At 41.4% G+C, this 18,145-nt stretch overlaps 1 long non-coding RNA gene across 1 annotated transcript in view; it reads left to right on the plus strand.

Moving 5' to 3' along the window:
* The window catches only part of LOC132423631 (uncharacterized), a 149,419-nt gene that overhangs the window by 57,956 nt on the left and 73,318 nt on the right, over positions 1-18,145 (plus strand). The window contains exon 2 of the long non-coding RNA XR_009519021.1: positions 16,323-16,366. This is a non-coding gene — a long non-coding RNA (uncharacterized lncRNA). The remainder of the gene's footprint in view (positions 1-16,322; positions 16,367-18,145) is intronic.

Consider the following 18,145-nt stretch of genomic DNA (forward strand, 5'->3'; position numbering starts at 1 on the left):
TTGCAGGAAAACATCATTTGTCCCCACCGGTTTTTACTGAGACTCCATGGTTCAGTCTTGTCCTCCGTTATTAGTCCATTCAAGTCGCTGTTGAACTGTCCCTTCCTTTTGCGTTAAGCCTGGCAAATCTCCTTACAGATTCTGGGCCCCATGGTGAATCATGGGGACTATGTTTCTGCTGCCAGATCATCCTGGGACACAGTGATCTTACCAATTGTCTGTGGCATTCCCTTGCCATGATCCACCACATAGTAAGCCCTCCTCTCTGGCTCTGCTCCTTTTCCTGCAATGTGCAGATTCTCTCGACTCCCCTAAATCTCTCAGGGGTCTTGCCACCTCTCTGGGACTCTTCTCAGAAAACACGATGTCAGACCCCTGTCTCTGGAGCCCACTCATTTATCTACTTTCATCATATCTGTTCTTCCTCTACCTCTCCCCAGCCTGGAGAAACTTTTTCTAGCAAAGAGGGAATGTTTTCCTCCAGTCTTGTTCCTCATACATTTTAGATGAACCCAGAACTCTCTTCTTCCGTCACAGAGCTGAGGATTTTAGAACCAAAGCAAAGAAATAGCGCTCAGAATATTTTTGGCTTTCTACCCTGTCACATTTCTCCTCCAAGGCAATAAAGACAGAGACAATAATTGAGTAAAGGTGGTTTATTTTTTTAAATTTTATTTATTTATTTATTTTTGTATAGCAGGTTCTTATTATAAAGGGAGTTTAGACGTGAGGAGACAGGAATGCAGTGGGGGAGCAGGGAGGAGAGAAAGACAGAAAGAAGACTTGTAGAACATAAGAGAAAAGAAAGTTGAGAATCACTGTTCTAGAATACAATATTAAAAAGCACTCCAGGGCTTCCCTGGTGGCACAGTGGTTGAGAGTCCGCCTGCCGATGCAGGGGACACGGGTTCGTGCCCCGGTCCGGGAAGATCCCACATGCCGCGGAGCGGTTGGGCCCGTGAGCCATGGCCACTGAGCCTGCGCGTCCGGAGCCTGTGCTCCACAACGGGAGAGGCCACAACAGTGAGAGGCACGCGTACTGAAAAAAAAAAAAAAAAAAGCACTCCAGATGGTTTGAATAGTTAACTACTCAAAGGGCAGATGTTGCAAATATCTGGGTGGTGATCCTAATGAGCCTTTTCTGCGTTATTGGCATCCCAGAGCTCAGCGCATTCTGCAGCATTGTTACAACTAAAAGCAAAAGGCTGTAAATACCCTCACGTGTGACTTGCCTTCCTTGAAAACAAATTTCTCTGAAAAGTAAGTGCTTTTTCAATAGATTACCCATTGATTGCCAACACACATTCCTTAGTCAGTTGTCCTGAGTTACCTCATGGAAATTAATCCTTTGCAGGGTTAATTTTCTCCCACTGCCAGGTTAATGTTAAACCTTCCACTGCCAGGTTTGAGTTGCTTAGGCATGGTGAGTGTGACGATTTGCCTCCATCCATCTACCCATTTTACTCACTCACCCACTCAACATTTGGTGGACACATATGCAAGGAAGTGGGAAAAGTACGGATAAAATACAGTCACTGCCTCCAAGGATTCAGCCTATTGAGGATGGCAGACCTACACACAGACAGTTACAATACAATGTGGTAAGGGCTCTGATAGAAACTAGCCAAGGGTTTTAGGGGATCTTTGAGAAGCTGTGCCTAACTTTGCCTTCCCTACCTCAGAGGTATCAGAAGAGTCAAATAGCCAGTTATTCTGTCTCTAGCTACCACTAGGGCTCCTGTACTCCTTTTCCTAGGCAATAGCAGCCATCCTAAAGCTAGTATCTTTTATTTATTTATCTAGGTAGTTTTGAACTCCACATGCAGGGAACTGAGTTAATAATTCCCTTTAGTTCATGGACCATTAAGCCGTTCATCAGTCAGCTACCAGGACACTTAGGAGGAGGCTAAGCCCAGCAAGCTAGCAGGAGGGCACAGACTTTGGAATAGCAGCTTTAAATGAGGTCGGTCTCCCCTACTGTACATTGCTTACTTGCTCAACTTGTTGATTTACCACATTATTCCACAAAGGATAGGAGACTGGTGAGAGTAAGTTAGATCCTGCACTCACCAAGGTCAACAGTAATCCTTCCTGGGTTGTCCACTTGCCTTGATTTGAAACATTTGAAAAGAACACATACCTCACAAACACCAGTGTTAAACTGCTTTTGACAAAAACTTTTATTTCTGAAAATCTGAAGTGTTTCTAATCAGAAAAGGATTATCAGCTTAATTCAGAACATTTTGGAGCTAAACAGTTCCACCTCTCGTTTCTTTGGACGTTTCTATCCCCTCCCTCCCTCCCTCCCTCCCTCCCTCCCTCCCTCTCTCTCTCTCTCTCTCTCTCTCTCTCTCTCTCTCTCTCTTTTGTCATCACTCCACCCTCAGAAAGTTGCCAGCTTATGCTTTGGACCACATCATGTCACCATTATTCCTCTACTTGGAGGAATCTCCCTTCCAGATGAGTTAATGTGTTGACATCAATACAGGAAATAAATATTTCTCTAGAAAGCAATGCTGCTTCCTTTTTTTTTTTTTTTTTTTTTGCAGTACGCAGGCCTCTCACTGTCGTGGCCTCTCCCGTTGCAGAGCACAGGCTCTGGACGCGCAGGCTCAGCGGCCATGGCTCACGGGCCCAGCCGCTCCGCGGCATGTGGGATCTTCCCAGCCCGGGGCACGAACCCGTGTCCCCTGCATCGGCAGGCGGACTCTCAACCACTGTGCCACCAGGGAAGCCCGCTGCTTCCTTTTTTGACATGTTGTGACAAGTATAACTAAATGAAAATAAAAAGTAATGAAACAGCTTTCAACTCACAAACACGTATCACAGTTAGTTGTTTACATGTCTGTCAGCCTTGTGAACCTGGAGTCTGGGGAAGGAATATGGGCTTTGGTATTAAGTAGCTTTACTTTAGTTCCTTATATAGTAATGCAGGAGCTGTGTGTGCTTAGTCAAGTTCCTTAGTCTATCTGAGCCTCAGTTTTTTCATCCGTTAAAGCCTTGTGTAATAGTGGTCTTGTGCTTTCTGCTTGCTTTGTACTTGGCATCTCCCTCTGCCCAGCAAGCCCCTCCTTTCTCTCTCCTTTCCACTTAATCTGAATCTCACCCATCCTTGAAGTTCAAGTTCTAGTCACTATTTCCCCGGTTGCTGCAGCCCACTGTGATCTCTGCTCCTTTGAACTCTTTTTAGTAAACAGATACTCTTCGTACTACTCAATTAGCACTTATCACACTACCTTTGTAAAACATTCTCAAGGAGAAAGAAAAGAGAGCCCAAGAAGTAGGTCTAGATCAAAGTGCTTTTTCACCAATTTTCTGGTTCAAGTCTCTGTGAAACATGTCTTGGTCTTTCAGTGGTAAAATAGATTGCCCTGGTACTACTTCTTAGGTATTCCATTGTAAATTCTCTGTCATCCATCTAGTTCTAGTTTGAAAGAAAAAAAAAGAGATAAAAAATGCCATCGGACACTGTGGCTCCACCAGGGGTGTGAGCCCTCTGACTCTTCCTTGCCATTTCCCTTATCCCCCACTGGACCAGGAGAATTACGAGTTTTTCCCCTAACAGCTGAGATCGGCATTGCCACTGCTGTCAAATGACAAAACAGACAAATTTGGCTAACACAAGACCCAAGTTGAAACTTAAGTCTTTCTACCTCTGCTTGCCTTGAGTAAAAACCTTCTCCAAATCACTCCTGACACTGCAGCCAAAGCTGCTTTCTTGCTCTCAACACTTTGACCAGGCTCTGCAGTGATTTTAAATGGTTATCCAGAAGCTCTGCTCCATTTCAGAGTCCTTTACCAGACAACAAACAACTTGTTCACTCTGGCTCCACATTTGGTCCTACACCACTTCTATCTGGGACTGTGTTGCAGCACTAGCTTGGAATATTGAGTGTTCTCTTTGAATCAGCATCCCCCAGAGTGCCTAGTCCTTACTTATAATGTTCTACAATGTTTTTTGGATTGCACTGAAAAGGACGTCATCATTCCATTACCTCCAAATTCATAGTTATCTATTATTCTGCTTATCATCAATGAACGCATCACTTATTTCATTTTAATACTTAGCCAGCCTATGATGTCTCTAGGTCATTTATATTTTTTATCATGGGGTCTGTGCAGCCTGGGTCTAGTTTTTTTCTTCCCCAAGAATTTAGGAACCTGTTGAACATACAGCATCCTGCTGTGTACTGGGTTGGCCAAAAGGTCTGTTGGGTTTTTCTGTAAGATGGCTCTGGTAGCACTTAGTTGTCGTTTAACTTCATTCGAAACAGTTGTGTTAGATTGTATGTGATAGCTGTCGTATCAGCGTGCATTTAAAAAAAGACATCAAAATTGGTGGATTTTTGTGTAGCCATTTTAATATTGAAGATGGAAGAAAAAAAGCAACATTTTGGCATATTATGCTTTATTATTTCAAGAAAGGTAAAAGGACAACTGAAACGCAAAAAAACAGACTTGTGCAGTGTATGGAGAAGGTACTATGACTTGATCGAATGTGTCAAAAGTGAGAGGCAAAGTTTCGTGCTGGAGATTTCTTGCTGGACGATGCTCCACGGTCTGCGTAGACCAGTTGAAGTTAATAGCAATCAAATTGAGGCATTAATTGAGAATAATCAATGCTATACCATGCAGGAGATAGCCGACATACTCAAAATATCCAAATCAAGCGTTAAATGATTTGCACCAGCCTGGTTATGTTAATCGCTTTGATGTTTGGGTCCCACATAAATGAAGTGAAAAAAACCTTCCTGACCATATTTCTGCATGCATTTCTCTACTGAAATGTAATGAAAACATTCCATTTTTAAAATAAATTGTGACAGGTGATTAAAAGTGGATACTGAACAATAATGTGGAACAGAAGAGATCATGGAGCAAGAGAAATGAACCATCACCAACCACACCAAAGGCCTGTCTTCATCCAAAGAAGATGATGTTGTGTCTATGGTAGGATTGGAAGGGAGTCTTCTGTTGTGAGCTCCTTCCGGAAAACCAAACGATTAATTCCAACAAGTACTGCTCCCAATTAGACCAACTGAAAGCGGCACTCGATGAAAAGCGTCCAAAATTAGTCAACAGAAAACTCATAATCTTGCATCAGGATAACACAAGACTGCATGTTTCTTTGGTGACCAGGCAAAAACTGTTAAGTTCTGATTGATCCTCTGTATTCACCAGACATTGCACCTTCAGGTTTCCATTTATTTAGATCTTTACAAAATTCTCTTAATGGAAAAAATTTTAATTCCCTGGAAGACTGTAAAAGGCACCTGGAACAGCTCTTTGCTCAAAAAGATATTAAAAGTCTTGGGAAGATGGAATTATGAAGTTGCCTCAAAAATGACAGAATGGGGGCTTCCCTGGTGGCGCAGTGGTTGAGAGTCCGTCTGCCGATGCAGGGGACACGGGTTTGTGCCCCGGTCCGGGAAGATCCCACATGCCGCGGCTGGGCCTGTGAGCCATGGCCGCTGAGCCTGCGCGTCCGGAGCCTGTGCTCTGCAACAGGAGAGGCCACAACAGTGAGAGGCCCGCATACCGAAAAAAAAAAAAAAAAAAAAAAAAAAAATGGCAGAAGGTAGTGGAACAAATCGGTGAATACATCATTGTTCAATAAAGTTCTTGGTGAAATGAAAAATGTGTCTTTTATTTTTACTTAAAAACCGAAGGCACTTTTTAGCCAACCCAGTATATTTACCAACTGCTACAATGCTGCATTTTCCAGGATAGTCTCTGATTCTAGTATGCTGCCTAATCTTTATGGGCCTATTTTTTGTAGGTCCTATTTTGAGGTTTGGAAACCTCAGGTTTGTATAATATGATCCCAGGTTTCAAGGAACCTTCCATTCTGTGGTTGTAGGGCAGAACCACAAAACAAAAACCAGAAGACTGTGAATAAAAAGGGTCAGTCTGATCAATACAGATAAGAGCATTATATCATTTCAGAGTAATTTAGGGTTGGGAAGGCAGGGAAATCTCACTTTGAAGTGATATCAAAGTCAAGGCCTTAGCATATATTCTACCCATTCAGATTTTTAAAGTAATAAACTTGTTAACATCTTAAGGGATATATTGTCTCGGAGCTGGGGAGACTTGATGGGTCTGGAGGAGGATGTTCTCAGCATGGTGAGTCTACTTTCTGCAGGCCTGTAGGCTGCTTGATGCTAGCTGGTGGAGCTCAGTGTGGCCCACATAATCCATAGGGAGTCATGTGCTTCCAGCTCACAGTGAGCCTGGTGTGAAGCGGAAGTGATGACAGAGGTGGTAAAGCCACTAAGTTGGCTTACTCATTGCGAGGGTGAAATTCAAGGTCAGTCAGCTTCTGTTATTCCAGCAACCCATCCCCACTTCCTCTTGGTGAATAAATCACACAACATGCAGCGCTTGAGTTGGGGAGGACTGAAAGAACACTAGAAAGGAGGTTAAAATGCCTACGTTCTGACTCTGCTTCCAGTGCACCAAGATTCCTGGGCAGTTTGTTTATTTTGTCAATTAATTAGGGTGCTGGATGGTAGGGAATTTTGTCAGTCAACTATGTGCACACAGTAAATACTGTTTCTGAGGCAAAGGTAACTTTTTGTAAAATGTAGTTGTAAAAGTTCCATTATATTCCATTGCCAAAGAAACATTAAGAACTTTGTATAGCTGTAGAAAAAGCAACTAATTTTTTAAAAAATAAACATTCCAAAGTCAGCAAAAACAAAACAAAACAACTTTTGCTTTGCTACATGCGAAAGAAGGTGACTAGAGCAGGTGGGTGGTTTTATGCTTTTAAAAAATAATGGTAGGGCTTCCCTGGTGGTGCAGTGGTTAAGAATCCACCTGCCAATGCAGGGGACATGGGTTCGAGCCCTGGTCCGGGAAGATCCCATATGCCACAGAGCAACTGAGCCTGTAAGCCACAACTACTGAGCCCTTATGCCTAGAGCCCATGCTCCACAACAAGAGAAGCCATCGCAATGAGAAGCCCGCGCACCACAACGAAGAGCGACCCCTGCTCGCCCCAACTAGAGAAAGCCCGTGTGCAGCAACAAAGACCCAACACAGCCAAAAATAAATTAAATAAATAAATTTATTTTTAAAAGTAATAATAATGGTAGCCTTTTATCAGTAAAATCTTACACAAAGCCATGGTGTATAAAACAGTCAAAGCAGAGCCACGCTGGTTGAAGTGGGCAGCAAACTCTATGTAGCTTCCTCTGCAGAGAGCCTGAGGGCACCGCATAACAGAATCCGAAACTGCTAACCTCCACACATCCACAATGACTTCTGGCTCTGACATTCTATGAGGAAGAAATGTTCCCAATTTTCTTTTTTTTTTTTTTACAAGGAAATATTTTATTCTACTTTTCTGATATGAATAAAAGGAAAGGCAGTATATAATACAGCATGGTCATGTGTTTTTGTTTTTTTTTTTTTTTTTTTTAAATTTTATTTATTTATGGCTGTGTTGGGTCTTCGTTTCTGTGCGAGGACTTTCTCTAGTTGCGGCAAGTGGGGGCCACTCTTCATCACGGTGCGCGGGCCTCTCACTATCGCGGCCTCTCCCGTTGTGGAGCACAGGCTCCAGACGCACAGGCTCAGTAATTGTGGCTCACGGGCCTAGCTGCTCCGCGGCATGTGGGATCTTCCCGGACAAGGGCTCGAACCCGTGTCCCCTGCATTGGCAGGCAGACTTTCAACCACTGCGCCACCAGGGAAGCCCTGTGTTTTTGTTTTTTAACACCTGTATTGGAGTATAAACGCTTTACAATGGTGTGTTAGTTTATGCTTTAAAACAAAATGAATCAGCTATACATATACATATATCCCCATATCTCCTTCCTCTTGCATCTCCCTCCCACCCTCCCTATCCCACCCCTCTAGGTGGACACAAAGCACCGAGCTCATCTCCCTGTGCTATGCAGCTGCTTCCCGCTAGCTATCTATTTACTATTTGGTAGTGTATATATGTCCATGCCACTCTCTCACTTCGGCCCAGCTTACACTTCCCCCTCCCTGTGTCCTCAAGTCCATTCTCTACGTCTGTGTCTTCATTCCTGTCCTGCCTCTAGGATCTTCAGAACCATTTTTTTGTTGTTGTTTTTGAGATTCCATATATATGTGTTAGCATACAGTATTTGTTTTTCTCTTTCTGACATACTTCACTCTGTATGACACTATCTAGGTCCATCCACCTCATGACAAATAATTCAATTTCGTTTCTTTTTATGGCTGAGTAATATTCCATTGTATATATGTGCCACATCTTCTTTATCCATCCTTCTGTCAATGGCTATTGTAAATAGTGCTGCAATGAACATTGTGATGCATGACTCCTTTTGAATTATGGTTTGTTCAGGGTATATGCCCAGTAGTGGGATTGCTGGGTCATATGGTAGTTCTGGTTTTTGATCTTTAAGGAACCTCCATACTGTGTTTCATAGTCACTGTATCAATTTACATTCCCACCAACAGTGCAAGAAGGTTCCCTTTTCTCTACACCCTCTCCAGCATTTATTGTTTGCAGATTTTTTGATGATGGCCATTCTGAATGGTGTGAGGTGATACCTCATTGTAGTTTTGATTTGCATTTCTCTAATGATTAGTGATGTTGAGCATCCTTTCATGTGTTTTTTGGCACTCTGTATATCTTCTTTGGAGAAATGTCTATTTACATCTTCTGCCCATTTCTGGATTAGGTTATTTGTTTTTTCGATATTGAGATGCTTGTAAATTTAGGAGATTAATCCTTTGTCAGTTGCTTCATTTGCAAATATTTTCTCCCATTCTGAGGGTTGTCTTTTCATCTTGTTTATGGTTTCCTTTGCTGTGCAGAAGCTTTTAAGTTTCATTAGGTCCCATTTGTTTATTTTTATTTCCATTTCTCTAGGAGGTGGGTCAAAAGGATCTTGCTGTGATGTATGTCATAGAGGGTTTTGCCTGTGTTTTCCTCTAAGAGTTTTGTAGTGTCTGGTCTTACAATTAGGTCTTTAATCCATTTTGAGTTTATTTTTGTGTATGGTGTTAGGGAGTGTTCTAATCTCATTCTTTTACATGTAGCTGTCCAGTTTTCCCAGCACCACTTATTGAAGAGGCTGTCTTTTCTCCACTGTATATGCTTGCCTCCTTTATCAATGACAAGGTGACCATATGTGTGTGGGTTTATGTCTGGGCTTTCTATCCTATTCCATTGATCTATATTTCTGTTTTTGTGCCAGTACCATACTGTCTTGATTACTGTAGCTTTATAGTATAGTCTGAGGTCAGGGAGCCTGATTCCTCCAGCTCAGTTTTCTCAAGATTGCTTTGGCTATTCGGGGTCTTTTGTGTTTCCATACAAATAGTGACATTTTTTGTTCTACTTCTGTGAAAAATGCCATTGGTAGTTAGGGATTGCATTGAATCTGTAGATTGCTTTGGGTAGTATAGTCATTTTCACAATGTTGATTCTTCCAACCCCAGTACATTGTATATCTCTCCATCTGTTTGTATCATCTTTAATTTCTTTCATCAGTGTCTTATAGTTTTCTGTATACAGGCCTTTTGTCTCCTTAGGTAGGGTTATTCGTAGGTATTTAATTCTTTTTGTTGCAATGGTAAATGGGATTGTTTCCTTAATTTCTTTTTCAGATTTTTCATCATTAGTGTATAGGAATGCAAGAGATTTCTGTGCATTAATTTTGTATCCTGCTACTTTACCAAATTAATTGATTAGCTTTAGTAGTTTTCTGGTAGCATCTTTAGGATTCTCTATGTATAGTATCATGTCAACAGTGAAAGCTTTACTTCTTTTTTTCCAACTTGGATTCCTTTTATTTCTTTTTTTCTCTGATTGCTGTGCCTAAAACTTCCAAAACAGTGTTGAATAATAGTGATGAGAGTGGGCAACCTTGTCTTCTTCCTGATCTTAGAGGAAATGGTTTCAGTTTTTCACCATTGGGAATGATGTTGGCTGTGGGTTTGGCAATATGGCCTTTATTATGCTGAGGTCAGTTCCCTCTATGCCTATTTTCCGGAGAGTTTTTATCATAAATGAGTGTTGAATTTTGTTGAAAGCTTTCTCTGCATCTATTGAGATGATCATATGGTTTTTCTCCTTCAATTTGTTAATATGGTGTATCACATTGATTTTCTGGCATATATTGGAGAATCCTTGCATCCCTGGAATAAACCCCACTTGATCATGGTATATGATCCTTTTAATGTGCTGTTGGATTCTGTTTGCTAGTATTTTGTTGAGGATTTTTGCATCTATGTTCATCAGTGATATTGGCCTGTAGTTTTCTTTTTTTGTGACATCTTTGTCTGATTTTGGTATCAGGGTGATGGTGGCCTCGTAGAAGGAGTTTGGGTGTGTTCCTCCCTCTGCTATATTTTGGAAGATTTTGAGAAGGATAGGTGTTAGCTCTTCCCTAAATGTTTGCTAGAATTTGACTGTGAAGCCATCTGGTCCTGGGCTTTTGTTTGTTGGAAGATTTTTTTTTTTTTTGCGGTACACGGGCCTCTCACTGATGTGGCCTCTCCTGTTGTGGAGCAAAGGCTCCAGATGCACAGGCTCAGCGGCCATGGTTCACGGGCCCAGCCACTCCGCGTCATGTGGGATCTTCCTGGACTGGGGCACGAACCCGTGTCCCCTGCATCCACAGGCGGACTCTCAACCACTGCGCCACCAGGGAAGCCCTGTTGGAAGATTTTAAATCACAGTTTGAATTTCAGTGCTTGTGATTGATCTGTTTATATTTTCTGTTTCTTTCTGGTTCAGTCTCAGGAGGTGGTGCTTTTCTAAGAATTTGTCCATTTCTTCCAGGTTGTCCATTTTATTAGCATATAGTTGATTGTAGTAATCTCTCTTGACCCTTTGTATTTCTGCAGTGTCAGTTGTTACTTCTCCTTTTTCATTTCTAATTCTGTTGATTTGAGTCTTCTCCCTTTTTTTCTTGAAGAGTCTGGCTACTGTTTTATCAATTTTGTTTATCTTCTCAAAGAACCAGCTTTTAGTTTTATTGATCTTAGCTATTATTTCCTTCATTTCTTTTTTATTTATTTCTGATCTGATCTTTATGATTTCTTTCCTTCTGCTAAATATGGGGTTTTTTTGTTCTTCTTTCTCTAATTGCTTTAGGTGTAAAGTTAGGTTGTTTATTTGAGGTATTTCACATTTCTTGAGGTAGGATTGTATTGCTATAAACTTCCCTCTTAGAACTGCTTTTGTTGCCTCTCATAGGTTTTGGGTCATCCTGTTTTCATTTTGTTTCTAGGTATTTTTTGATTTCCTCTTTGATTTCTTCAGTGATCTCTTGGTTATTTAGTAGTGTATTATTTAGCCTCCATTTGTTTGTATTTTTCACATGTATTTTCCTGTAATTGATATCTAGAATCATAGCATTGTGGTCAGAAAAGATACTTGATACAATCTCAATTTTCTTAAATTTAACAAGGCTTGATGTGACCCAATATATGATATATCCTGGAGAATGTTCCATGAGCACTTGAGAAGAAAGTGTATTGTGTTGTTTGGATAGAATGTCCTATAAATATCAATTAAGTTCATCCTGTTTAAAGTATCATTTAAAGCTTGTGTTTCCTTATTTATTTTCATTTTGGATGATCTGTCCATTGATGAAAGTGGGGTGTTAAAGTCCCCTACTATGATTGTGTTACTGTCGATTTCCCCTTTTATGGCTATTAGCATTTGCCTATATATTGAGGTGCTCCTATGTTGGGTGCATAAATATTTACAATTTTTATATCTTCTTCTTGGATTGATCCCTTGATCATTATGTAGTGTCCTTCCTTGTCTCTTGTAATAGTCTTTATTTTGAAGTCTGTGTTTTTCTGACATGAGAATTGCTACTCCAGCTTTCTTTTGATTTCCATTTGCATGGAATATCTTTTTCCATCCCATCACTTTCAATCTGTATGTGTCCCTGTCTAAACTGGGTCTCTTATAGACAGCATATATATGGATCATGTTGTTGTATCCATTCAGCCAGTCTATGTCTTTTGGTTGCAGCATTTAATCCATTTACATTTAAGTTAGTTATTGATATGTGTGTTCCTATTACTATTTTCTTAATTGTTTTGGGTTTGTTATTGTAGATCTTTTCCTTCTCTTGTGTTTCCTGCCTAGAGAAGCTCGTTTAGGATTTGCTGTAAAGCTGGTTTGGTGGTGATGAATTCTCTTAGGTTTTGCTTGTCTGTAAAGGTTTTAATTTCTCCATCAAATCTGAATGAGATCCTTGCGGGGTAGAGTGATCTTGGTGTAGGTTTTTCTCTTTCATCACTTTAAATATGTCCTGACACTCCCTTCTAGCTTGCAGTGTTTCTGCTCAAAGACCCGCTGTTAACCTTATGTGGATTCCATTGCATGTTGTTTGTTGCTTTTCCCTTGCTGCTTTTAATATTTTTTCTTCGTATTTAATTTTTGGTAGTTTGATTAATATGTGTCTTGGCCTGTTTCTCCTTGCATTTTGTCCTATGGGACTCTCTGTGCTTCCTGGGCTTGATTGACTATTTCCTTTCCCATAGTAGGGAAGTTTTCAACTATAATCTCTTCCAATATTTTCTCAGTCCCTTTCTTTTTCTCTTCTTCTGGGACCCCTTTAATTCGAATGTTGGTGTATTTAATGTTGTCCCAGAAGTCTCTGAGACTGTCCTCAGTTCTTTTCATTCTTTATTCTGCTCTGCAGTAGTTATTTCCACTATTTTATCTTCCAGGTCACTTATCCATTCTTCTGCCTCTCTTATTCTGCTATTGATTCCTTCTAGAGAGATTTTGTTATCATTTATTTTGTTGTTCATCATTGTTTGTTTGCTCTTTAGTTCTAGGTCCTTGTTTAGTGTTTCTTGTATTTTATTCATTCTATCTCCAAGATTTTGGATCATCTTTACTATCATTAGTCTGAATTCTTTTTCAGGTAGACTGCCTATTTCCTCTTCATTTGTTTATCTGGTGGGTTTTTTACCTTGCTCCTTCATCTGCTGTGTGTTTCTCTGTCTTCTCATTTTGCTTAACTTACTGTGTTTGGGGTCTCCTTTTCGCAGGCTGCAGTTTCGTAGTTCCCCTTGTTTTTGGTGTCTTCCCCCAGTGGGTAAGGTTGGTTCAGTGGATTGTGTAGGCTTCCTGGTGGAGGGGACTGGTACTTGTGTTGGTGGATGAGGCTGTATCATTCTGGTGGGCAGGACCACGTCCGGTGGTGTGTTTTGGGGTGTCTGTGAACTTATTATGATTTTTGGCAGCCTCCCTGCTAATGGGTGGGTCTGTGTACCTGTCTTGCTAGTTGTTTGGCATATGGTGTCCAGCACTGTAGCTTGCTGGTCGTTGAGTGGAGTTCGGTCCTATCGTTGAGATGGAGATGTCTGAGAGAGCTTTCACCATTTTATATTACATGAGATGGGGAGGTCTCTGCTGGACCAGTGTCCTGAACTTGGCTCTCCCACCTCAAAGGCTTGGGCCTGCCCCCCAGCTGCAGCACCATGACTCTCTTAGCCCCCTAGTTAAGAAGAAAAGGGAGGGAGAGAGAGAGAGCGAGAGAGAAAGAAAGAAAGGAGGGAGGGAGGGGGGGAGAGAGAGAGAGAAAGAAAGAAAGAAAAGAAAGAAAAAGAAAGAAGAGAAAGAAAGGAGGGAGGGAGAGAGAGAAAGAAAGAAAGGAGGGAGGGAGGGAGAAAGAGAGAAAGAAAGAAGGGAGGGAGGGAGGGAGAGAGAAAAAGACAGAAAGAGAGAAAGAAAAAAGAAAGAAAGAAAGAAAGGAGAGAGAGAGAAAGAAAGAAAGAAAGAAAGGAGGGAGGGTGGGAGGGAGGGGGAGAGAGAAAGAGAGAAAGAAATAAAGGAGGAGGGAGGGAGGGAGAGAGAGAGAGAGAAAGAAAGAAAGAAGGGAGGAAGGAAGGAAGGAAGGAAGAAAGAAAGAAAGGAAGAAAGGAAAGTTATTAAAATAAAATGTAAAAAATATTATTTAAAGTAAAAAAATAATAAACAAAAGAAATAGAGAGCAACCAAAGCAAAAAACAAATCCACCAAGGATAACAAGTGCTAAAAACTATACTTAAAAAAAAAAAAAGGACAGACAGAACCCTAGGACAAATGGTAAAAGCAAAGCTATGCAGACAGAATCACACAAAGAAGCATACATATACACACTCACAAAAAGAGGAAAAGGAAAAATATATATATTAAAAAAAAAAAGGAAGAGAGCAGCCAAATCAATAAATAAATCTACCAATTATAATATGCTCTAAATACTAAACTAAGATAAACATAAAACCACAAACAAAATAGATGCAGAAAGCAAACCCCAAGTCTACAGTTGATCCCAAAGTCTACCGCCTCAATTTTGGGAAGATTCGTTGTCTATTCAGGTATTCCAGAGATGCAGGGTACACCATTTTGATTGTGGAGATTTAATCCACTGCTCCTGAGGCTGCATGGAGAGATTTCTGTTTCTCTTTGTTTGCAGAGCTCCTGGGGTTCAGCTTTGGATTTGGCCCTGACTCTGCATGTAGGTCGCCTGAGGGCATCTCTTCACTGCCCAGACAGGACAGGGTTAAAGTAATGGCTGATTAGGGGGCTCTGGCTCACTCAGGCCAGAGGGAGGCAGGGGTATGGAATGCAGCATGAGCCTGCGTTGGCAGAGGCTGGCGTGATTGTTGCAACAGCCTGAGGCATGCCATGTGTTCTCCTGGGGAAGTTGTCCCTGGATCACAGGACCCTGGCAGTGACAGGCTGCACAGGCTCCCGGGAGGGGAGGTGTGGATAGTGACCTGTGCTTTCACATAGGATTCTTGGTGGCTGCAGCAGCAGCCTTAGCATCACATGCCCATCTCTGGAGCTCATTTAGGTGGTTCTCTGAATCCCCTCTCCTTGCACACCCCGAATCAATGGTCTCTCGCCTCTTAGGCAGGTCCAGACTTTTCCCGGACTCCCTCCCGGCTAGCTGTGGCACACTTGCCCCCTTCAGGCTGTGTTCACACAGCCAATCCCAGTCCTCTCCCTGGGATCTGACCTCCGAAGCCAGAGCCTCAGCTCCAGCCCCCACCCACCCTGGTGGGTGAGCAGACAAGCCTCTCAGGCTGGTGAGTGCTGGTTGGCACCGATCCTCTGTGCAGGAATCTCTCTGCTTTGCCCTCTGCACCCCTATTGCTGTGTTCTCCTCCGTGGCTCCAAAGCTTCCCACCAACGCACCCGCTGTCTCCACCAGTGAAGGGGCTTCCTAGTGTGTGGAAGCTTTTCCTCCTTCACAGCTCCGTCCCAGAGGTGCCAGTCCCATCCCTCTTCTTTTGTCTCTGTTGTTTCTTTTTTCTTTTGCCCTACCCAGGTACGTGGGGAGTTTGTTGCCTTTTGGGAAGTCTGAGGTCTTCTTCCAGAGTTCAGTAGGTGTTCTGTAGGAGTTGTTCCACATGTAGATATATTTTTGATGTATTTGTGGAGAGGAAGGTGATCTTCACGACTTATTCCTCCGCCATCTCGAAGCTATCTCATTATGGTTTGAGTAGCTCGTCTTTGTCCTTCTGGTTTCATGAGGGTATGAGAGCAGAGGAGAGGTACAAGAGAGTTCTATACCTCCAAGTGATCCTCTCTCTCCTCCTCTGTTAAGCAACAAAACAAAACAAATGAACATAACAAAAGAAGATACAGGGACTTCCCTGGGTGTCCAGTGGTTAAGACTTCATGCTTCTAATGCACGGGGCCTGGGTTTGATCCCTGGTCAGGGAGCTAAGATCCCATATGCCCTGTGATATGGCAAAAAATAAATAAATAAAAATAAATAAAACCGATCTTTAAAAAAAAAAGAAACTATAATATGTTTCCTGACAAGACACCAATCCTGTCTCCCTCACCCCCAGCTCCATGAAAGAGTAGGGGGAGTCTCTGTGCTCCTCTTTAAACCCTATTCCTAAACCCTAGAAGGATTAAGGCAGGAGATTGAAGTGTGGTCTGGGGGAGAACAGGAAACATCAGTGTATGAGATTAGGAACTTCCAAGAGGGAAGAGCTGAGTGTTGACTTTGGAAGTTCAGCCTCTGCATCCTTGGACATCTTCCTCGGGGCCCCGGTGGTGGCTGGTCTGCATCATCCTCCCCACTCTAAGGGCATGATGTTAGAATTAATGAAATAATCCCTGGGTTTACTCAGAGACCGGGATGTATGCTGTCACAAAGTACAAGATATTGTGCAATTCACTAATTTTCACAGGCCCCAAAATGAGGATTCTACTATCTACTTTACAGGAATTTCACTTTTTAAAAAGTTTAAAGTGCTGTAAAAATGTAAATATGGTCTCTGGGATATTCTACCCCCTCTCTTCTTACCTTCTTTTATTTTCTTTTCCTCATTTTCTTATGTAGAAATGGGGGTAAAGGAAAGGGATTGTGTGAGTTTACTGGAAGTGGTAAGTAAAAGCAGAGAAGGAGAATAACCATTCTTCTCTTTTAAACATGCTAACCGCCCCTCCACTCAAGGCCTGTTTCTCTCTAGTTGAGGTGAATATATGTGTCTTCTCTATTTCCTAAAAACCTACTAAAAAAGAACTTTGGGGGTTTCTAAGCATTAGACAAAGTGTAAAGTATAAATGTTACTTAGTTCAGTGTGGACTCAACGTAGTTAATGAAAACATAAAGAAGCTGGGATGTATTGTGTTCATTCAGCTAAATTCCAAGGACACATGTAGTCCCATGCTGAATCCACCTTAAAAAGAAAGAAATGTCTTATTCGATGTTAAGTCACTTGTCTAATTTGGGAAGATCTACAGAAGGCTCTTACTATAATGAGGTAACTGTTGGAGAAATCAGGCATGATATATATACAACTAACAAGGATTGGCTCTCATCTTAAAACCAGGAAGTTAGCCATAAAATATGTATAGATTCATAGAAGAACTTTAGAGGAAAGGAAGCTTAGGTGTGTCAAACCCAGTGGCTTCAACCAACAATCAATTATGTAACTCATGAAACTGCAATTTGGACAGGCCAGGCCTTCGTGGGGAAGGCTTGTCTCTGCTCCATGTGGCATCAGCTGAGGCTTCCTGGGAGCTGGGGATCCACTTGTAAGGTGGCTCACTCTCATGGCTGTCCAGTTAGTGATAGCTGTTGGCTGGGAGCTCAGCAGGGGCAGAAGGCAGGGGATCTCTGTTCCCTTCCCACTTGGGCTGCTCTATGGGTTGCATAGTGGCTGGGTTCAAAAACTCAGAAGCCTAAGAGACAAAAAATGGAAGCTGCCAGTTTCATAAGACCTGGAACTGGAAATAGCCACAGCAGCTTTTAAGTTTAATTAGGTCCCATTTGTTTATTTTTGCTTTTATTTCTATTACTCTAGGAGACAGATCCAAAAAAATATTGCTGCAATTTATGTCAAAGAGTGTTCTGCATATGTAAAACTCCACTAGGAGTTTTACAGTATCTCATCTTACATTTAGGTCTTTAATCCATTGTGAGTTCATTTTTGTGTATGATGTTAGAGAATGTTCTAATTTCATTCTTCTACATGTAGCTGTCTAGTTTTCCCAGCACCACTTATTGAAGAGACTGCCTTTTCTCCATTGTATATTCTTGCTTCCTTTGTCGTAGATTAATTGACCATAAGTGCATAGGTTTATTTCTGGGCTTTCTATTCTGTTCCATTGATCTATGTGTTTGTTTTTGTGCCAGTACCATACTGTCTTGATTACTGTAGCTCTGTAGTATAGTCTGAAGCCAAGGAGCATGATCCCTCCAGCTCCATTCTTCTTTCTCAAGATTGTTCTGGCTATTTGGGGTCTTTTGTGTTTCCACACAAATTTTTATATATTTTACATTTAATACAATATTTTTTATAATAGGGAAAATTTATAAATCACCACAGGGCCAAGAATAGGAGAATAGATCAGTATAATGTGGAATAGCCATATATTCCACATGTAGTATTGTGTGGCAATTAAATGAATGAATAAGAGCTATGCATATTAACATGAATAAACATAAAAGGTATAATAGTTACAAAGGAAGTTATAAAGGATGCATTCAACATACCGCTTATATAACATTAAAAACATTAAAAATATTACCATATATATATATTTCTTTTTTTTAGAGCTTCTGGCTCTTCTACTTATGTGACCTTGGGCAAATTACAGAAGTTTTCTGAGTTTCAGTTTCCTCATCCATAAAATGGAAATGACAGCGAAACTTAACTT

This window comes from Delphinus delphis, chromosome 1 (assembly GCF_949987515.2).
Source record: "Delphinus delphis chromosome 1, mDelDel1.2, whole genome shotgun sequence".
Lineage (NCBI taxonomy): Eukaryota > Metazoa > Chordata > Mammalia > Artiodactyla > Delphinidae > Delphinus > Delphinus delphis.